The 23,492-nt window shown below is 45.0% G+C and overlaps 1 protein-coding gene across 4 annotated transcripts in view; it reads right to left on the bottom strand.

Moving 5' to 3' along the window:
* SPECC1L (sperm antigen with calponin homology and coiled-coil domains 1 like) overlaps nucleotides 1-18,428 on the bottom strand; it is a 121,764-nt gene extending 103,336 nt beyond the window's left edge. For 2 of the 4 annotated variants that reach the window (XM_024763821.1, XM_024763818.1), the window contains exons 1-2: nucleotides 18,418-18,428; nucleotides 17,088-17,199 (exon numbers count right to left, since the gene is read on the bottom strand). The gene's annotated coding sequence lies outside the window, so the exon portion shown is untranslated. Of the gene's footprint in view, nucleotides 1-17,087; nucleotides 17,340-17,584; nucleotides 17,642-18,417 lie in introns of those variants that run through there. The other 2 variants (XM_024763820.1, XM_024763819.1) reach the window with 2 other exon arrangements.
* Nucleotides 18,429-23,492: the final 5,064 nt, after the last annotated feature.

The following is a 23,492-nucleotide window of genomic DNA, read 5'->3' on the forward strand; positions in this document are numbered from 1 at the left end:
GGCACACAGATGTCAACAAACAACACTTGCTTCTGGTTCTTTCCCACTGAAAATTACGTATCAGGAAACACTGAAAATATATGGTAGGGAGTTCCCTGGAACGCTAATCAGGAGACCTGGATCGTGGTCTCAGGCCTGGCATGCCTTCATGACCCTGAGCAAGTCATGCTAACTCCGTGAGCCTTGTTTATAGGCGAGAAGGATGGATTAGGATCACTCAAAAATTCAAATATTCAAAAAAATAAAAATTCAAATATTCTATTTCACAATTTATACCTCAAGAACCAGGAATGAAAACTTTTTTAAAAAAGGAAATTGCTTATTAGCTATGATGTTTTTATGTTTTTATGTTATATATTGATAATATCCCACTAAAATTCAAAATAAGGTTTCAATCCAAGCAACCTAAATACCTTTATCTCTTATTTCATAAACTCCATATTCAAAATGTAGGGATCATATTAAAACTTTAAATTAAGAAGAGACTAAAACACTGAGAAGGAATCACACTGTCAAGGGAAAATTAAAATTTAGCAAACTAAATTGAAGTGTGGGGCTTCCCTGGTGGCACAGTGGTTAAGAATCCACCTCCCAATGCAGGGGACATGGGTTTGAGCCCTGGTCCGGGAAGATCCCACATGCTTCAGAGCAACTAAGCCCATGCGCCACAACTACTGAACCGTGTGCCACAACTACTGAAGCCCGCACGCCTAGAGCCCGTGCTCCACAACAAGAGAAGCCACCACAATGAGAAGGCTGCGCATCTCAACGAAGAGTAGCCTCCACTCGCTGCAACTAGAGAAAGCCTGTGCCCAGCAAAAAGACCCAACACAGCCAAAAATAAATAAATTAATTAAATAAATTTAAATAAATAAGAGTCTGTAAGTAAAAGTTGCTACTAAATGGATCAAAACCAATAACGAATTGATAAAATCACGACTTCTACAAAACCAAACGTTGAAAAGAAATTCAATGAGAAATGTTTTAATTAAATAAATCATAATGCAATAGACTTCTTATACTGAATTCCTCAACATATACATTTTTTTTAAACTTTCTTATTGTGAATTGCAACACACTACCAGAAAGTGCGTTTAAAGGTGTACATTTTAAAGATAGACTCGGAGTGGACTCCACTGAAAAAGGCAAGGCTTACTCAGACAAAAGCCTGAGCTTTGCCAGGTCAAAACACTGCACATGTGCAAGTGGGCGTGTATTCAAGGTGCAAGAGAGAGACATGAAGGAGAGGGGCCAGGGAGATGCCTTCGGGCATGTGATTCTGTGCTTAGCCTGAATCTAAATACAAAAGTCCACTACTGCTCAAAATACTTCCATGCTTACTGACTAAGGAGCTTACTGGAAATTTTTAAAAGCTTATTTTTTAATGTCCATTTTTAAATGAAGTATAGTTGCTGTACAACATTATTTAAGTTACAGACGTACAATAGTGATTCACAATTTTTAAAGGTTATACTCCATTTATACTTATAAAATCCCATGCTGCACAATATACCCTTGCAGCTTACTTTATACCTAACAGTTTGTACCTCTTACCCCGCTACCCCTATATTGCCCCTCCCCCATCCCTCTCCCCACTGCTAATCAGTGCTTTGTTCTCTATTATCTGTGTCTTTTAAATGTTTATTTTTTATTATAACATGATGTCTTCTCATTTTTAAGACAGATTTTACTTCATGCCTAAAATTAGGGTGTGAATATCAACTAACGTGCACATTTAATATGGTGGTTCTACCTGCTCCCAGAAGCCAATGATGCAAACTCCGGCACTGAGGAAAGGCGGCCTTCAGAGGGACCTCTCCTCCACTTCCACCTCCAGCCCCAAGTGTGCACTGCCCTCCAAACGCCCTTGTGGCCACAGAGGAAGGAAAAGGAAAAAGCAGTTCCTCTCCAACTTCCACCCCTTCCCCTCACAGCTACCTCCTCTCTGCCTGGCAACGCTGGGTGAAGGAAGCCTGGGGGCGAATCTACAGGAGAAGGTGCCCAAGTGGACACTGAAGTCGGCCAGAAGGAAGAGATGGCAAGCAGGGCCGACACAGCTCCAAGTGGAAGGACGGGGCAAAGTCAGACCTCACTGGAATGGGATAAAAAGTTGAGTAGGAGATGAAGGAAGAACATTTCAAAAATTTGGCTTTGTGAAGGGCACAGAGTCAGAGCATGATGAGGAGGGTGAGACACTTTGCTGATGTTGCTGTTGTGTAAATGCCAGAGCAAGCAGCCTGGGGGAGGGCGGTGCTGCCCAGCACCAGCACATTTGATTCGAAACCACCCTACGTGCCTGGAAAGGAGGAAGAAGCTGAGGCTACAGAAGTAAGGAGTTTGCCCAAAGTCTGAACTCTTTTCACTAAACCACAACTACTGATAGACAGGATACTAGAAAAAAAGAGTTAATTATCAGCAACAAAAATCCAAAAGCGCAATTCTATTTCCCACAGAAAAACCCACTCATACTAATTTATGATTTCTATTACTCTGCAAGATTTAACACAAGGAAATATTTAGAAACAACTAGAAGCTCCCTGCATTTTTCAAACTTAGAACCATAAGTCTTCTCCTTCTTACTGCTTTGAAAAAAATAACAACAATGAAAAAACCCTAATCTTATACTAGGACCTCTTTAGATCCATTTCTGGAGATCTTTTTAATACAAGGCGCTAAAAGGCCGTTAAACTACTGCTGATACTTAACATTCCAGACAAGTGACAAGGCTGGAAAAGGACAGCCTAAAAGAATTTCTGGCTATAGTACACAAATGGTTTTTCCAGATTTAGTCCAAAACAAATTGGTTCCCAAAGTTCAAACTCCCAGAATGCAAGAAATTTTGAGTCTCCTCTCCCTCTTCAGCCATATTTACAAAAAGAAAATGTTTATTCATGGCCCTTCAAACCATGGCTTTATGCTCAGATTTCTGGCAGGCAGTTACAAAATTGCACAATACTGTATTCATAAAATTAACTGTCAGCCACATTTTTAATTAAAAATATCAATTCAATATATTTGTACATTTATAACAAACTGTGATCTGAAATACAAAATGAAACATTTTCTTTTGTTATTTTACTAATCATTCAAATGTAACAATGTAATAAACCCTTTAATAATAAGCTAAAAATTTTAGATTTGAGAAATGTTTTGCCAATGGCACAAAGAAAGTCTTTCCAAACTAAACAAGTTAAAATAGATTAGAATTTGAATTCAGCTTAATAAAAATTGAAATCTTTTTTCAATAAGCACTTCACTGATTAGATAACATGAAAAGCAATAAAAATTACTAAGGAGTACTTTTTTCTTATATCTACTGAGTATAAGGTAGTGGTCTCAACAGTGGGTAATTCTGCCCTCTAGGGGACATTTGGCACTGTCAGTAGACATTTTTGGTTGTCACAACTGGGTGAGAGTCCAGGGATGCTGCTAAACATCCCACAATGCACTGGATACTCCTCGCAACAAAGAACTATAGGGCCCCCAAAATCAATAGTGTCAAGGCTGAAAAACTCTGGCATGAAAAGATTGGTTTAAACCGAGGAGGGAAGGGAGATGTTTGTCTTTCTGAAGCAGACTATAAATACAGTCTCATCTGCACACTGTGTTGAGCTGAGAAAGCCAACTCAACAGAACTGACCGAAAGAGCAGGGAACGCGTATGACATGGGGCCTATTACACCCTTGATTTCCATCCACATTTTCTGGGAAAGGACAGACAGCTCAAAGAAGGCTCTCTCTGATCTCCCAGAATGAAATGTAAGGAGAGTCACAGGGACTCACTGCTGACCTGCACCTCCTTCTGTGGTGTCCTAGCTAGCTGCCTGGCAGACCAACAATCCCAAATGGATGGTGAAAATCCACTGTTCTCCAGTCCATCTGAAACCTCACTGGCAAGAGGGAAAGCAGGGAACTAAACCCTGAGGGTCCCCTGCATGCCAAGCACTGTGCTGGGGATACCACACACACAGCATTTCATTCAACCCTCCTTCACCTTGAGAGGTAAGGATGACCTCAGGGCAACCGTGAAAAGGATCACCTGAGCCTCCCACAGCTGGCCGACGCCAAGGGTAGAGGTCTGAACAGGTCTGACTCCAGATGTCCCACGACAGCACCACAGCAGGGTAGCTCCCTAGGCTGTCCTCCTCAATCTCAGGCGCGGCCTGCACAGTGAGACACTGAGTCACGGTAGAGACTCGTCCCTGCCCCCAACACAGGTCTTGGCTGACAGCATCCCCTTGTCTCCGTGCCCACCGCCCCTGCCAGCCCTGCTCCAGCTCCTTCTGTGTCAGGGAAGAATCACAACCCGGCGACCCAAATCCCGCTGCCCCCCAACCTCTCCAGACGCCCGCCTACCTGCCTCAGGCCAAACGCCCCGCTCCCATCCTCTCCTCACCCCTTGTCTGACGCAGGCCAAACGCCCCGCTCCCACCCTCTCCCCACCCCTTGTCTGACGCAGCCACTCTCTTTCCAACACCTACACTTCCACTCGGCCATTCCGCCCCAAGAGCCCCTTACGGTCTTCTCCCACATCATGCCAAGACTGCTCCAGGCACTGTGACCACAGCACCCATCTCACTGTATTTCATCCCAGCAACATTTAAGACATACTTAGACTAAAAAATATTCATTCTTTACCCTAAATTAAATGGTAGGTGGGCATCCTGTATCTTACCTGGCAACCCTAGGCCCTGCACACAGACCGGCCAACAGGGAGGGAAGGGCAGCGCCAGGAGAGGAGGGAGCAGAACACGGGGACGAGACACAAGGTGAACCGGGAAGAGAACGATGGGCAGAAGCTACACAGAGAACAGCAAGAATATTAAGCCCGAACCACAGAGCTCGACAGTCAGTCCTCCACAAAACAGCCCGATCCAGAACTCCAAAGCCACTCTCCAGGGCTCCCTCCAGCAGCTGGGGTCTAGAGCGGCACGTTTCTTTCATGAAACCAGACCGCTGTGCTGGGCCCTCTGCCCGCTTCGCGCAGCTCCCTCCCACGGGCGCGTTATTCCCCCAAGTCCAGCGTCCACTGGTTGAAAACCCCCTCCTCCTTCAAAGCAATCTTGGAGGACAAGCAGCTCAAGTCCCTCAAAGTCCAGCTCAGAGGACCTGGGTCACACGAAGCCCCGCCCCCAGACTGTCCCTCCAGCACCATCAACACGCCCTCAGGGCAGCCACGTGGAGGTTTCTCTGCCTCACCAGGACCACAAGGCACACAGAGGAGGCGCATAGAGGAGGCGAGGTAGGGCCAGTGCCAAAGGCATCATTTAAGAACTACAAAGAGAAAGGAACCGAACACCCAACAGACAAAATCGGAGCTAGGATGTGAAGAGCCCAAGCCACTGCTGAAAGGACAAGCGTGTTAGAAGGAAATCCTGGAAGCGCTCTCGAGACACGTATTACCCAGTTCACAGCCTGTCACACCACATCCTGCAACTGGGGGTAGAACTTCTACTCACTTATCAGTGGCAGGATGAGGATGTAAGAGGAAAAGAGAGGAAAACCATGGCAAGCACTTCCTTCTGAGTTCCAGATGTCATGGTGCACCCATCCCTGTGAAAATGTGAGACTCACCATATAACTCAATTACACTGACTTTGCTGTTGCCAATCTAGTATCATGCTGTTTGTCTTTACTGCGTGAGTAATGTATTACAAAGTCCAAGCACCGAACTTAATTACGTGTCAGAATTTCAATACAATGCAACCAACAGGGTATCAAGAAAATAGAATGTGTAAAATAAATGTTTCTTCCTAATGCTTCATCCTAATTTTTAACAAGTAAAATGTCAGAACAATGTTACCTGATTTAGCAAACTCTGAGCTTCAGTAACAGGTTACTAGTAACATATTAAGAGTAATAGGGCTTCCCTGGTGGCGCACTGGTTAAGAATCCGCCTGCCAATGCAGGGGACATGGGTTCGAGCCCTGGTCCAGGAAGATCCCCCATGCCGCGGAGCAACTAAGCCCGTGTGCCACAACTCCTGAGCCTGCACTCCAGAGCCCGCGAGCCACAACTCCTGAAGCCCGGGCGCCTAGAGCCCGTGCTCTGCAACAAGAGAAGCCACCGCAATGAGAAGCCCACACACCACAACCAAGAGTAGCCCCCGCTCACTGCAACTAGAGAAAGCCCATGCACAGCAACAAAGACTCAACGCAGCCAAAAATAAATAAATAAATTTTTTTAAAAAAAAGAGTAATGGAGACTTCCCTGGTGGTTCACTGGAAGGTGGTCCAGTGGTCCACCTTCCAATGCAGGGGATGTGGGTTGGATCCCTGGTCTGGGAACTAAGATCCCACATGCCACCGGGCAACTAAGCCCGTGGGCCCCAACTAGAGAACTTGCGCACCACAGCTAGAGAGCCTGCGTGATGCAAACTACAAAGCCCACGTGCTCTGGAACCTGCGCACCACAGCTAGAGAAGAGAAAACTCACACGCCACAACTAGAGAGAAGCTCATGCGCAGCAACAAAAAGATCCCGCATGCGTCAACGAAGATCCCGCGTGCCACAACTAAGACCCAACGCAGCCATAATTAATTAATTAATTAATTAAAAATCTTAAAAAAAAAAAGAATAATAGACTCTCATACAAACAGTACAGCAGCTCACCCCAAACTCAGCAGATGGGACTCTTCAGATTCTAATCCTTCAAAACTATTTCTTAGGTTTAAAATATTACCCCCAAAATTACCAAATCCTGTCTCTGAGAACACTGCTTACCTAATCTGATTTACTGCAAATGAGTAATTTAACTATTTCAGCTTTAAAAACAACCATCTGGGCTTCCCTGGTGGCTCAGTGGTTAAGAACCCGCCTGCCAATGCAGGGGACATGGGTTCGAGCCCTGGCCCGGGAAGATCCCACATGCCGTGGAGCAACTAAGCCCGTGCGCCACAACTACCGAGCCTGTGCTCTAGAGCCCATGAGCCACGACTGAGCCCGCCTGCCACAACTATTGAAGCCCACATGCCCCTAGAGCCCATACTCTGCAACAAGAGAAGCCACTGCAATGAGAAGCCCACGCACCGCAACGAAGAGTAGACCCCACTCGCCGCAACTAGAGAAAGCCCATGCGGAGCAACGAAGACGCAATGCAGCCATTAATTAATTAATTAATTAATTGAAAAAGAAAAAGAGACACAATACAGGCAAAAGTAAATTGAAAAAAAAAAAAAAACAACAAACAACCATCCCTTCTAAGGACTTCAAAACACAAACAGATTTTTATGAGAGAGAAGAGCAGCATTGTTCTGGGCCATAACACTAAACACAGAGCACGGTGCCAGAAGGCAGATCTCCAACTAGCAGCCTGGGACACTGCGGCTGTGCACTCAGGAATTCACAGTCTAGTGGAAAGAACCCAGATTATTCTGGCAGAACCTGGTTCAAGTGCCAGCTCCACCACTTACTTGTTATGTGGCTCTGGGCATGTTACTCACGTCCAAACTTCAGTCCTTGCACCTCTAGGTGGAGGCTAAGAGCTCCTACACAGGACTGCTACAGGAACCACACCAAACAGCACACTGCTATCCTCCCTACATCACAGAGGTGAATTCCCTGTACCCTAACTTCCTACTTCTTCTTTCCAACTCCTCACACCACCAGCAGAAAAGAAGGGGTCTCTCCCCCCAGGACAATTCCCAGGGCTGTTCTGCTCCACTCCATCTTCCAGACAACTAAAAACTCCACGGTCCACTCCAGGTGTGTGCCAACCCCTCTGGGGCCTAACCACTGCTGCTGTCACCCCGTGGGGTCTAACTCAGCAAGGCCCTCCTTTGCTTTCCTCATTCAGTGGGTCACTAATTGGACTTGCCCTTCCTCTGTCCCTGGTGTCTAGCCCTCTCCTCACTCGCTCCCTGGCCCAGTATGAGTCTCCCCACTGGCCTTTCATCGCACCTCCTGACTAACACACATCTCTCTCTGAACCTTTCTGCATGCTTTCAATCCCTTCTATCCTTCCATCTTTCTTCTTTTTGAATTGTTGCTTTTTTGTGTGTGTGTGGTACACAGGCCTCTTACTGTTGTGGCCTCTCCCATTGCGGAGCACAGGCTCCGTACGCGCAGGCTCAGCGGCCATGGCTCACAGGCCCAGCCGCTCCATGGCATGTGGGATCCTCCCGGACCAGGGCACGAACCCATGTCCCCTGCATCGGCAGGCGGACTCTCAACCACTGCGCCACCAGGGAAGCCCCGAATTGTCGCTTTTTTAAGATGAGATAAAGGTATTGTGGATTTTTGTAAAAGATTCTTTATTAATTAAATTAGAAACTAACAGAAAAAAACTCTGGGCCTGGCTTCCCAGGTCCTCTAATCAGTCCTCTCTGCTTCCTGTTTCCCTATGACCGAGGACAGACAGCAAACTACAGTCCATGGGCCAAATCCAGCTCATCACTTGTTTTTGTACAGTCCACAAACTAAGAATATTTCTTGCATTTTTTTTTTTTTTTTTTTTTTTTGCGGTACGTGGGCCTCTCACCGTTGTGGCCTCTCCCGTTGCGAAGCACAGGCTCCGGACGCGCAGGCTCTGTGGCCATGGCTCACGGGCCCAGCCGCTCCGTGGCATGTGGGATCTTCCCGGACCGGGGCACGAACCCGTGTCCCCTGCATCGGCAGGCAGACTCTCAACCACTACACCACCAGGGAAGCCCTATTTCTTGCATTTTTAAATGGTTGGGGAGAAAAAAAAAAATCAAGAGTATTTTGTGACATCAAAAACTATACAAAATTCAAGTTTTCAGATCCACTAAGAAAATTTTATTGAAACACAGGTACACTCATTCATTCATGTATTTCTATGGCTACTTCTGTGCTGATTAGTTGCAACAGAGACTATATGGCCTGCAAAGTCAAAAACATTTAGTACCTGGCTCTTTACAGAAAAAGCCTGTCAGTCTCTGTCTCTACTGAGACTATAATGATATGCCTTCCCCTCCTCTCAGTTGACTTTGACTTTCCTCTTTTTTCTTTTTTGGCCGCGCCATAGAGTCTTAACCACTGGAGTGCCAGGGAAGTCCCTTTGTTTTTTGGGGGGGTTGACTTTCATATAGAACTACAGGTGACTAAATTCCCCATCTCAGGAATGTTTTCCCCTTTTCCAAATCCTAACCATTACCAGCAGCTTATGTGGAAGCAGGTAAGCAAAACATTCCTTGTTACTATACAGATTGAGGCCTTGGCGATGCTGTCCCCGTGTGTACAAGGGACGGCTGACGACCCCCTATTCACTTCCAATCTTTCACAGCGGGCTGGCAGGCTAGCAGCTAGGAAAGAGAGCATGCAATATAGGGTACTGAAAGAAGTGCTCAAGGAAGCCACGGGAATAATGTGTCTGTCCTGTACCACAATGTCATCATTTACGTGTTACCAGTACAAGTGAAAGTCAAAAAGATACCAACTCAAAACAGCAGAATTTCAAAAAGAAATCAGGAAGAAAAAGCTGATGAGGGGCAGAAGGGGATGAGGAGAAAACCGACAACTTAGACTCTCACCAACTGTGGTTAGTGGAAAACTGTGGAGACCCTAGCATTAAAGGGGCATGCAGCCTTCCCCCGGAGGCCAAAGCAGCCTAAGAAGGAAGGTACCTATGAAGCTGGAACCTCAGCTCATCAGGTGTCCTGATGCCCTCGAGCTGCCACGCTACATAAGGTGGTCTAACCCCAGGGATCACTACCTCCTTGCACACCATCTGGGAACAAATAAGAAGTAAGAAACCTGGAATGCATCTCTGTGACTAGTCTCAATAGGAAACCCTGACCTTTTGAAGGCAAGATGTTTTCACCTCAAATTTTTTTCAACTTTACCGAGATATAATTGATAAATAAAACTGTAACACATTTAAAATGTACATCACGGCGACTGATGTACATATACATTGTAAAAGGATTCCCACCACCTAGTTAATTAATACATCACCGCACATATTTATCTTTTGTTCATGTGTGTGAGAAGCAGATCTTGGAAGGGTGCAGGTGCTGTCAAAGGTTAGAATCTGATCCTATTGTCCACAAGTTCCCGGGAAGAGGAAAGCTCTGAAAGACAGACTCTGGAAGACCTGCTTCTGTAGCAGAAGAGGGAGTTTGGGCTTAAAGTGTCCCCACAGCACAGCAGGGCTCTTCCAAGGGCAACAATACAGTCCTGAGCTGAAATAAATCATCTGATTTACACTGTCTGGATCCAGGAAGACAGGAGGCCCAGGTAGACTGTCCTCCTCAGAGGACCTGGTAAGGTACTGTGTGCAGTTCTAGAGCCACACTGTGAGGAGAAAATCTAATAACCAGCCTGTCTTCAGTCCAGAGAGCTCTGAAAACAACTCAAGTAAGTGAGACTTTCATCTCGGTAAGTGAAAATAGTCGTTTTCAAACTTCAAAAGGTCCAGAAGGCAGGAATAGGACTAGAGAGTGAAAGTTATCAAGCGACAGATTCCGAGGCAACTAATAATCAGCGATGTCCCTACACCAACCGAGCGGCCCTAAAACTGGTTGGGTCCTCCCCTCGCCGAAGGCACTCAAGCAGGGCCAGGAGGACCGCTCGTCATCAGACACCAGCTGAATGTTCGGCTCCTGCACTAACTTCGGTTAGCTAGATACTCGGACAGTCACAACGCTTCAGCTCTCAGGGCTCCAGGTAACAGTGGTGCAACATCAACTGTTTTAAAGAGCGTCACATGGAACCTACACGGGGGAATTTGCTGGGCTCACTTCCTCACTTGCCTGTTTCCTGAGGGAATCTCTTTCTCAGTGCAGCCCCCAGCCACCCCCATCACCTGAAATGTCCCAAGCTCGCTTCTGACGCAGCATGGCACATATATCTAAGCTCCAGGATCCTGACAATTTAAAAAAAAGTATGTAGACAAAAGACAAAGAAACCAGTAACTGCTATGCAAAAAGTAATCAGCTGTTTGAGAGATAACAGGTCTTTTTCCTCTTGACCTCACTATGCTCTGAAGCTTCACCCGCAAAGATGTTCAGAGACTAAGAATCCTTCACAGAAGCACTCTCTGGCGTCAATACAGACCCTGCTGCTGCTGACCACCCTCTCCCCACCTGAAGGACTCCCTGGCCAGACAAGGTGCAGCACCTATGCAATCACATGCGACGAGGAATGAAACAGCATAGGAACCTTGGGTGGTTATCCCTGAGGATAATGAACCTTGGGTGACAAAGTAAACACTGCGTTAGCGTTTCAGCAGAGACTCTCATACTTGCATAATAAATCCCCTTCTTAGCCTACCATCACAGGATATACTCTTCAATTTTTATTTCCTGCTTAAAAAAACATCACTACAGAAATAGTATTGGAGGGCTTCCCTGGTGGCGCAGTGGTTGAGAGTCCGCCTGCCGATGCAGGGGACACGGGTTTGTGCCCCGGTCCGGGAAGATCCCACATGCCTCGGAGCGGCTGGGCCCGTGAGCCATGGCCGCTGAGCCTGTGTGTCCGGAGCCTGTGCTCCGCAACGGGAGAGGCCACAACGATGAGGGGCCCGCATACCAAAAAAAAAAAAAAAGAAAAAAAAAAGAAATAGTATTGGAAAAAATTATAAATTCCAAATTCATACTTCACTGTCACTTTATTTAAAATAATGTGTATACTGCATATGTGAGAAAAACGAACCAATCAAACAAAATCACCATTAACTATCAAGGGCCATCCCATATTTAAAACTTGCCTGAGTGGCTTAAGGGAGAAGAGGCATGAAATTAGGAAGAGAAGAGAGGGGGCCCAGCCAAGCGCTCAGGCAAGAAAGGGTGTAGAAGGAGGAGGCAAAGAAGAGGACCTCAGTAAGACCAGGCAGGCATCAAGGTCAGTCCCCCAGCCATCGTCCTATGACACCCCCACAGGCTTTGTCACTAGTTGCCCCTTCAATTCTTGGGCAGTATTTCATACGTGGAGCCAAATGTCAGTGCAACTATAACTACCATTTACTAGGGAACCTGCCAAAGCAGCACAAAATAAATCCAGTCCTCTTTCCACGTGAAAGCTCTTCAAATATTTCAATTATAAGAGAAACAATGCCCTACATCGTCTTCTATTCTCCAGGCTAAATGGCACTGTCGTTCCTTCAACCATATGGCAAATGCATTCCAGTTGAAAGGCAGCATATTACAGTGAAAAGAACATAGGGCTTTTAGTCAGAAAACTGGGCTCAAGTCCAAGCTTGGCCCCTGGTTAACTCTGTATTCTTAACCTCGTTTCCTCACTTATAAAATTAAGGAAAATGACTACCTTAATCTGTATGGTGAGAGGACCGTATTTAATGAAAGGTACACATGAAATGTATGCTTTTTCAGCCATGCTGCCACGGATGCTCATTAGATTCCACAGTACTAATAACCTAAACCTCATAAACCTTATGAATTAAATTAGTTTTATAAATAAAGTTTTGGAACCCAACCCAACTAAAGCACATGTGTGGTGGGGGAGGACAGCGAGAAGCAAAGGCAGGAGAGGAGGTGACTAAGATCCCTGTACTGCTAGACAGTATGCTGGGTGGCATTTATATTCTACACTAGACCTTCAGAAATATTACTTTAACATAAACTTGCAGGTTGTGTTTTGTTCTGAATTTTCATAAACGAACATTAGTAACTGAATTGCCCAAAAAATTTTTCTGCAAAATAATGTTTTATTCATTAGAGTGACATTCAGATTATTAATAGATGACTAGCATTCCATCATGATGGAGCTGGTCTGGATGAGCAAGACTTTGACCTGGATGGGTAACACAAAGGGTGAATAACTGTGTGTCTAAAATGTGCATTTCTAACTTCATTTCAAAGTCAAATATAAAAAACAAAATCAGAACCGAAATGCTTATTTTAACTGCATTACCACTAGGGCCAACATAGAAGGGTTAGTGCAGGCCAAACTAGGCTACATATCAAAATAAATCTGCCCTTATTGGGAGGGAATTCCCTCCAGGCCTAACCACTCTAGAGGACCCAGATTATTTTCCCTAAGCATCACCATGAATAATTTAAAGTAGGCTTTACTGGAGGGACAATCTCAATAATTCATAGGGCAATATAACAAACACAGAAAAGTTCAGGAAGAAAACAAGAGTCTTGACTGGGCCCAGAAGTTTTGCCATGTCCCCCAAAAGTACTCTCAACCGCATCCATCAGAAACCTCCAGCACACATATCTCACCTGGTTTTCGGGGAACGATGTCTATTACTTGTCAACAGGATAAGAGGATTTGGATACAATTTATAAATGTGTAAACTTTGCTACCAAGGACTCATATGTGGATCTCCTAGAACTTCATATCCACGTTAACCAATTGGGTCTTTTTTTTTTCCTTTTTTTTATTTTATGAAAATGTTTCTACTTTCTCCTGCAAGATTATTAATACTAATACTGACTTAAAGTAACTTGTAACAACATTTAGGGCAATCTAGCCTTTGGTACTTCATATACACTACTCAGAAAGCCCCCACAGACTCAAACTGCAATGGTAAAACCCTAGGCTATGCTACTTGTTTATTTCCTGACTTTCCACCCCTGCTCCTATTAGAAAGTAAACTCTAAGAGTGCAGGGTGTTTTGTTTGTTTTGTTCATGCTGTTGCCTCAAAGCCTAGAATAGTGCCTGATCCATAATAGCCTTTTATTATCTGCTGAATTGAATGAATAAACAGTATATTTATATTACGGAATATTACTATGAAGCCATTAATCACAATGAGTCAGAATGATACCAGCTGATTTAATGGACTTTCCAGAAGTATTAAGTGAGGAAAACAAAAAGCAGAAGTGCCAAAAATATCCCATGTTTTAAAAAGTATGCCCTGAAAACCCGTACATTGATCAGGAAGTGGAGAACTTAGAACTTGACACACTGCTGGAGGGACTGTAAAATGGAGCAGCTTTGAAAAACAGTTGGTGGTTCCTCAAAAAGTTTAACATTGCTACCATATGACCCAGTGATTCCACTTCTACATATACACCTAAGAGAACAGAAAACATCTGTCCACACAAAAATTTGTACATGAATGCTCACAGCAGCATTATTCATACTATCCAAAAGTGGAATAAACCAGGGGCTTCCCTAGTGGTCCAGTGGTTAAGATGCTGCACTTCCAATGCAGGGGGTGCGGGTTCAGTCCCTGGTCAGGGAACTAAAATCCCACGTGTTGTGTGGCCAAAAAGTTAAAAAAAAAAAAAAAAAAAAAAAAGAAAGAAAAGAAAAGTGGAATAAACTAAATGTCCATCAACTAATGAATAGATAACAAAGTATGGACTCTTATTTAGCCATAAAAGGAATGAAGTACTAATGAATGCTACAACATGGATAACCCTTGGAAACATTATGCTAAATGAAAGAAACCACACAAACGGCCACATATTGTCTGATTCCATTTATATCCAGAACAGACAAGTCCAGAGAAAGTAGATTAGTGACCGCCAGGGGCTTGGGGGAGTGGAGAATGGGGAGTGACTGTTGCTGGGTACAAGGTTTCTTCCTGAGGTGATGAAAATGCTCTGGAATTAGAGAGTGGTGCTCAATGCACAACTCTGTGAATGTACTAAAAACCACTGAGGTGTGCAATTCAAAAAGCATGGCAACCTAAATGTCGATCGACACAGGAATGGATAAGGAAGATGTGATACCTATATACAATGGAATATTACTCAGTCATAAAAAAGAACAAAATCATTCCATTTGCAGCAACATGGATGGACCTAGAGACTGTCACACTGAGTGAAGTAAGTCAGACAGAGAAAGACAAATATTATGATATTGCTTATATGTGGAATCTAAAAAAAGGGAACAAAATGAACTTATCTACAAAACAGAAATAGAGTTACAGATGTAGAAAACAAACTTATGGTTACCAGGGGGTCACGGGGGAGAGATAAACTGGAAGATTGGGATTGACATATACACACTACTATGTATAAGACATTGATAGATAGCTAATAAGGACCTACTGTATAGCACAGGGAATTCTACTCGGTACTCTGTAATAGCGTATGTGGGAGGGGAATCTGAAAAGGTGTGGATTTATGTGTGTATACAGCTGATTCACTTTGCTGTACACCTGAAACTAACACAACATTGTAAATCAATTGTACTCTAGGGACTTCCCTGGTGGTCCAGTGGTTAAGAATCCATCTTCCAATGCAGGGGACACAGGTTCCATCCCTGGTTGAGGAACTAAGATCCCACATGCCTCAGGGCAACTGAGCCCGCACGCCACAACTACGGAGCCCACGCACCACAACTAGAGAGAAGCCCATGCACCACAACTAGAGAGAAGCCTGCATGCCGCAACTAAAGATCCCACGTGCCACAACTAAGACTGGATGCAGCCAAAAATAAATTAAATTAAAAAAAAAACTATACTCCAATAAAAATTTAAATAAATAAATAAATTTGACTCATTTAAGTTGGAAAAAAACAAAAAGGATGAACTTTATGGTATATGAATTATACCTCAATAAAGCTGTTATTTTTAAAAACCATACATGTTTGCAAATGAATACATGAATGAATATATGCATACACGATTCTTGTATTCAAATGAATACATGAACGATGAAGAGTGGTATGAAAGGTTGACATTCCTGGTGGTGGAGTTCGGGGGAGGGGAGAGTGGGGTGGGGAGAGGAGACAAGTGTTGAGGCAGGAAGAGATAAACAAAAAAAGACTAAAAAATCCAAGGCTGGTGGCCTCGAGTGGCAGGGGCCGGGCAAAGTTGAATAAGTACACAATGAGGTAAGCTTGAGGAATAAAAATGAGCGGGACTTCCCTGGCGGTCCAGTGGTTAGGACTCAGCGCTTTCACTGCAGAGAGCCCAGGGTTCAATCCCTGGCCAGGGAACTAAGATCCTGCAAGCCTTGCGGCTCGCCCCCCGCCCCCAAAAAAAAGAATAAAAATGAGGGAACTAGGTTTGAAAAATCCAGCAGGTAATTTGTAACAGGGCAGAGAAAACACACCCGAGTAAGTGTAATGATGTGACAGAGTTTGCAGAAATGAAGAGGCCAGATAGGGAAAAGAACAAGAACACAGGACAGAAGATTTAAGACTGACCCTAACCAGGGACTTCCCTGGCGGTCCAGTGGTTAGGACTCGGTGCTTTCACTGCTGGCGCGTGGGTTCAATCCCTGGTCAGGGAACTAAGGTCCAGCAAGCCACCAGGCCAGGGCTGGGGGGTTGGGGCGGGAGGCTGGGGGAGACTGACCCAAACCCACCAAGGTTTAAAATGTGCAAGAAGACTCAATAGCTCCTGCTCAAGAACTCCTGGGCCTGGTGGGGCAGAACAAACTATGACCAGGAGACGCTACCAGGGAAAGAAGGGAGTGGGACTCAGGACACTGGCATCTCCTACATGGCAGGACAGGGGCATCTCTCGGAAGAAAGTGTCCAGTTGTGACTGTTCTGGAAATCAGCAGCCCCAACAAACTGCTTCAGGACTTCCCACGGGACGAGGTGCCCCTGGAAAACGGCTGAGTTGGGACTTTCCCAAGAACATGAAAAGTGAGAGAGGAAGAAAGGGACAACTTTCATTTTTAACAAGTATTTCTTGACAAATCCTAACACTGCCGTCAGTTTCTTTGCCTCTTTCCCAAGCTTAATCAGGCTCTTTTTTTTTTTTTTTCTTTTGTACAAACTCAGTTCTTTTAAAAAGAAGTGTAATACGGGGCTTTTTTTTTCAAGAGACAAAGTATTTTTCCCCTTTAACATTTCTGTTTTCCCTGGGCTATATGTACAAGAGATGAACTTGAAATTTAATATCTTCATCTCTTAAAACTTTACCATCCAAAAACAACAACAGTAAAAACCACCACCACCAAGATGGAAGGTATACAAGGGGAAAAAGGGAAACAACATGAAACAAATGCACATTCCTTCCAGAGCCCGGAACAAAGGTGATATAATAGACATCACAGACAGAGTCTCCTCCGTCAAGAAATTAGATTTTAATTAGACACTAAGACACAATTAAATGGACTTTGCAAGTTGGTGTGCATGGCTGGGAGGTATCTCAGGGATGGCGAGGCCAAGTGGACCTGTAGTGAAAAGCTCCTCAGGGACAGGGACTAAGTGACCCACTTCCTCAGGACCCATGCCTGACAAACTACTCACCCAGCAGATGCAACGACACGCACCCCACTCTGCACTGCGGTGTCCCAGCTGGTGGAGAAGAGCAGACAAAACCAGGGAGCCAAATCCTAACTGGACAGGGTGCCGGACAAGCCTGCAGGAGACAGGATAAGGGATGCCTTTCAGGCCAGGTCCTACCTGAGCTGAGTTTTGAAGGATGAAGTGAGAGAAAAGCTTTCCAGCAGAGGAGACTGGAGAGAGCTCCAAGGACCAAGAGCTCAACGAAGCACCTAAAAGGAGGTGGGGGCAGGACGAGAGTGGCGGCCAGAGCCCAGTGACACCAGGCTAAGGATCGGTAGATCTGAGTGTAAAGATAGTGGGAGCCATTGAAGGATTCTCAACTGCAGCGAGCAGGGCAGTAACCGTGAACAGATTAACATTTTAGAAAGAAAGGCAGGGGCAAACCTCAGGATTTAACCAAAAAATAAAGACAAGAACTACAATGAAGATGTGCAAAAAGGTCAGGGAAAACACTTAACAGATCTGCATTCTCTTCTTCTGGACAAATGTCCCTTACAGAGTTTCCATGTTATCCTTTGAAAATGGAGAACTCAGGTGGGTGAGAGTAGTCAGTCCTCCCAATGTGAACATGAGTATTTGAAGAATTAAAGATTGCATTATTAATTTTAATTTGAGACACTTTTAAAATGTATGCTTGATACACATTATATACTGTAGTTTTGTAAGTACAAAAGAAAATTTACAATAACTCTAAATCTAAATCTAGTAAGATTTTTTAAATCTTTAAAAATTTTTAAGATTTCACAGACACAATGGTCATCTGTTACATTCACTTTGGAACTGGACAGGGTGCTGGACAGCCACTTCTCCCCTCAGCATATCTGAAATATAATCTGTAAGCCTGATTTCTTGATGGTCATGGTGTTTCACAGCAAAAGACTGGGGTCACAATACTAAAAAGTTTCGGAGCTGACAGAGAATCCCCACAGGGATTCTTTACCTCGGCAGCCAGTCTATTCAATACTAACAATTCCAACCACCAGGAGGAATTTCCCTGCCTAGGCTTATACACACACAAAAATATCCTGACATTTTACATCTGGTAGGAAAGGATGATCAGAAGTGTCTTTAATACCAAGCAAATTCAACAGAGCCTTCTTAGTTGCCTGTGGATTGGGACAAATGACCACAAAGTAACTCATATTTACTCTTAAAAAGTAATCTATATTTTAATCTTAGCAGCAAAAGCCCCAGGAACATTTTCACTAAACTCCCTTACTACAACTGCAAAACAATAGATTCTACGTTCTCTTTATTTCTAAAAATAGCTCATTGTGATAAGAAAACCAACCTGTAGTTGCCATTTATTACAATCTCATTTAGCACCATTTACTATCACCATCATGTCACAGAAGATGCTTGAATTTTAGTATCAAGAAAATGACATTTTTTAGAAAGGGAAGTCCTAGTTGAATAAATTTAGTTTTATGAAAAACTCCCTATATTGTCCTCGTTTTTCCTAATACACTGAAGCCCACTCAACAGTTCATTTCAGGGGCCTGACCAAGAGTCTCCGAGATTGGTTCTCACCAGCCTTACACCACCCCCTGGTCTTTGACGAAGGACCACAATGTCATGGAACTGGTGAGAAGGCCCAGTTCTACCCCTGGCTGAAGAGGACAAAGTAGGCAAAGATCCATTAAACATTAAAATTGGCAACTCAAGCTCCTTTCCATCTCCACCCCCAAACCCCACACTTTACAGATGGGGAAATGAAGCCCAGAAAGGAAAACCGACTTGCCCAAAGCCATAAAGCCAAGAAATTTAACTCACCTACTGACACCCTGTCACTGTTCCTCTACTGAGGTGGAGAGTTTGCGTAATGACTATGGACAAGTTAGCATGTGATTTAAATATGTATATGGTTATACAGCAAGTCTTAATGTATTATGAAAACCCATCCCTAATAATAATTTTGAACCAAAGCAATACTATCATCTGAGTCATCTAAAATATAAGATGTACTTTATGGAGTCAGTTATAAAGAGAACCTCTGCTTCGGAGAAATCCCATCTCAAGAGGACACACTGCAGATACACAACCCCAAAAGTTCAAGTTTAAAACAGAAATTTTGATACAAACCTCACCTTAACCAATACTGCTATAATCACTTCCCATTCACTATGATGCTGAACTGCACACTTAGATATCTGGACTGTTGCCAAGGTGCAGAGTGATAAAGCTTTTCTACGGCACTATATTCACTTTCTTTTCTTTTTTAAAAAAAATTTATTTATTTTTGGCTGTGTTGGGTCTTTGTTGCTGTGCGTGGGCTTTCCCTAGTTGTGGTGCGCAGGCTTCTCACTGTGGTGGCTTCTCTTGTTGCAGAGCACGGGCTCTAGGTGCACCGGCTTCAGTAGTTGTGGCTCGCGAGCTCTAGAGCACAGGCTCAGTAGTTGTGGCACACGGGCTTAGTTGCTCTGCGGCACGTGGGATCTTCCCGGACCAGAGCTCGAACCCATGTCCCCTGCATTGGCAGGCAGATTCTTAACCACTGTGCCACCAGGGAACCCCTCACTTTCTTACTGAAAATGAATGTCAAGAAAATCCCTACATATGTAGAGTATGCACAGGCAACTAAAAAGCATTCTCCAGCTATCTCAAGATGCTTGGAGTACACTCGTTCAACGGAGAAAAGGAGACATGTTTCAAGAGAAAAAAATTACTGGATCAGCTATCTCTTTATAGGAAAAAATCTTACCTAGGTCAATACCTTACTTCTCCTTACCCTTCTGCATCGATGTGTCTATTTGATAACCTACCCATATTATAGTGATGTCTGCTGGTATCTACCAAGCCCCAGGCTCTGATTGCATCTCAAGATGCAGCCCCCGGGGTGAAAGCAAACATTTTTTAGTCTCGCATCTGTTGCAAACTTACAAAACATTATCAATGGCTGAAGATGATTTTTTTTTTTTAATACAACACAGACATTTCCCCCTGTGATCAATACAGGACGGCGAATTTATGGGAATTTTCCCTGGGTCCTCCCGTGCTTGCCCGCGAATTACCAAGGGCATTAACAAATCAAGATTCTTTGCGCTTGAATGATCACAGGAGTTACTTGGTTTTGTAAATGGGCCGAAACTGAGTGGAAACTGTTTCTTTTCCAGTCATCTCCAGGGGAGCTGCCCAGAAACGAACTCTGATGTCTTAAACGTAACCACTGAAGCCATACAATGACCACACTGCGGGAAAGGCAGAATTTCCTCGGCAGAACACAAGATTATTCACATCCAACCTGATGCAATTAACCAGGTCTGGAGAAAAAAGGATACTCCTCCTGCTCCGGGCTGCCCCGCCGGCGGAGCTGGGCGCGGGTGGGGGCGCGGCCCGGCGGAAGCAGAGCCAGCAGGAGGCCCGGGTCGGCCGCCCGCCGCATCCTCGGGCCCGGGGATGGAGGCCGGGGACTAAAGGACTGGGGGCCAGGGGCTACGGGGCGGCGGCCCCAGCCTCTCCTGGCGCGCGAGGAGAGGAGACCGGTGGGCGCGGCCGCAGAACCAGCCAGGCCCCAAGCAGCCGGGACGCCCGCCGGCCAGGGTCGCGGCTTCGGCTGCCCGGGGGCCCGCGAGGGGATGGCGCAGGCGCGCGCCAGGCAGCGCAGGCGCGGCGCAGGCCCCGCCCACATCCGCCCCCGCGCAGGCGTCTGCGGCACAGCCCACTCGGCTCGCCTCCCTCCCGGCTCTGGATCGCGCAGGCCCCGTACCATCCGGCCGGCCACAGAATGCCTCAGGCAGGCAGTGCGCATGCGTGAGGCTTCCTGCTCGCGCACTGGCTGGCGGATGCTCCTGGAGGATGTACTGGGCACTGCCGAGTGATGTGTTAACGCTCCATCATCCCAAAGGCTCGACTTAGCCCAGCGGTCCACGATTCATGCTCGGCTTAGCCAAGAGGTCCAACATTCAGGGACGTATCTATAGCGTGCCAAGGACGGCGCTGGGCTTGAGCTAGACAGTGGTGGGAAAACGCAGAAGCCCTGCCCTCCCGGTACTCCCTGGAGATTTGGGGGGAGATGGGATGCAGGTTTTAAAAAAAGGCACTTTTTAAAAATAATTAATTAATTAATTAATTTTTGTCTGCATTTGGTCTTCGTTGCCCCGCGCGGGCTTTCTCTAGTTGTGGCGAGTGGGGGCTACTCTTCATTGCAGTGCGTGGGCTTCTCATTGTGGTGGCTTCTCTTGTTGAGAACGGGCTCTAGGTGCGCAAGCTTTAGTAGTTGCGGCACGCGGGCTCAGTAGTTGTGGCTTGCGGGCTCTAGAGCACAGGCTCAGTAGTTGTAGTGCACAGGCTTAGTTGCTCCGTGGCACGTGGGATCTTCCTGGACCAGAGCTGGAACCCGTGTCCCCTGCATTGGCAGGTGGATTCTTAACCACTGTGCCACGAGCGAAGCCCCAACATTTCTTTATTGGTCTTAAGTCTAGACAGAATTCCTTTTTCTTCCTGTGTCATTTTTACTGAGTTATATTTTTGCAGGAAAGTGTCTTTTGTTAATGTTTTCCAAATCATTGGCATAACGTTGTTCATGTAATTCTCTGATGGTTTTTGTTATAATCATTGTTTCTTTTTGTTTCTCAATAAATTTCTAATACCTTTACATATTTCAAAATTCAGAAAGCACCTTCTCAACCCCGTCTCCATTGCTGTAGTTCCTCTTCCCAGCTGCAGCTAAATGTATTCAGTTTCTTGATAAAAATACTTTTTGAATATAAACAAATATCCAAAATAAGCAGATTGGTTCTTTAGCTTCCTTTTTTTGTTTTTTTTACACAAATGGTAGTCTACTATACATAATGATCTGTACCTTTCTTTTTAAAACCGGAATAGCCATGATGGTTTAATAGTCTGGAGATAATCATTCAACATTTGTGTAGGACTTAGGTCATGGTCCTCATCACCAGACAGCCTGCGTTTGAATCCTGGCTTCATCACTTACTAACCATTTGTCTTTGCATTTCAGTTTCTTCATCTACAAAATGGGAGCTGTTACGGGTTGGGGGGATTAAGTGGGATAATGCGTGAAGGGAGCTTAGCATGATGCCCAGCACCCAGTAAACACCTGGTGACTGTGAAGGGCATTCATGTTGCATCTGTTTCAGCCTTTACAGTTCAAACAGGACTCAACATCATTTAGATCTTCACGCCAGCCCTGAAGGACTGCATGGTGGACAAGAGAGAATTTTTTTATATTAAAGTACACAAAATAAATATACAACTCAATGAAATACAAAAAAGTGAAGGTCAAGAAAAAGAACTTGAGCAGTTTGCCAAGTCCCTCTTCTCCCCTGCCAACACTACATCCTCCCCAAATGTAACCACATTCTGACATCTAACTCAGGATGAATATGGGCTGATTTTGAACTTTAAATAAATGGAATTGTATTGTATTGATTTCCTAGGGCTGCTGTAACAAATTACCACAACCTTGGTGGCTTAAACCAAAAGAAATGTATCATCTCACAGCTCTAGAGGCTGGAAGTCCAACATCTAGGTGTCAGCATCTCTGAGTCTCCTCAGAAGGCCCTGGGGGAGGATCTATCCCTTGCCTCTTCTACCTTCTGCCAGCTGCCTGCATTTCTTGATGTTCCTTTGCTTGTGGCTGCATCATTCTGATCTCTGCCTTGGTCTATGGCCTTCTCTGTGTTTGTGTGAAATCTCCCTTTGATTCTTTTTTTTTTTTTGGCGGTTCGCGGGCCTCTCACTGTCGTGGCCTCTCCCGTTGCGGAGCACAGGCTCTGGATGCGCAGGCTCAGCGGCCATGGCTCACGGGCCGAGCCGCTCCGCGGCATGTGGGATCTTCCCAGACCGGGGCACGAACCCATGTCCCCTGCATCGGCAGGCGGACTCTCAACCACTGCGCCACCAGGGAAGCCCATCCCTTTGATTCTTATATAAGGACACTCGTGATGGTGTTTAGGGCCCACCTGGATAATCCAGAATAACCCCCCCATCTCATGATCCTTAATTTATCACATCTTCAAAGACCCTCTTTCCAAATAAGGTAACATTTATAGGTCCCAGGGAAAGACTGGATATCTTTAGGGGGCATTATTCAGACTACAGCAAGTATCTTTTTGTGTCTACCCTCTTTCACGCAACATGAATTCTGTGAGATTCATCCATCTTGTTGCATGCATCTGTGGCATGCAAAATGAATATCATTTTGGTTGCTGTGTAATATTGAACTGTATGAATTTACCATTCCATGGTTTATCCATTCTATTGATGGACATTTGGGTTGTCTCCAGTTGTGAGCTATTTGTGGAATGAAAATTGGATTAAGCAAAAAAAGATTCCTGGAGTCTCCCATAGGAAGCTATATGCATCCTTGGTACACACCCTTCTAGGTTATCTGATTCTGATTCTGCG

The sequence above is a fragment of the Neophocaena asiaeorientalis genome, unplaced genomic scaffold (assembly GCF_003031525.2).
Source record: "Neophocaena asiaeorientalis asiaeorientalis breed wild unplaced genomic scaffold, Neophocaena_asiaeorientalis_V1.1 scaffold110, whole genome shotgun sequence".
Taxonomy (NCBI): Eukaryota; Metazoa; Chordata; class Mammalia; order Artiodactyla; family Phocoenidae; genus Neophocaena; species Neophocaena asiaeorientalis.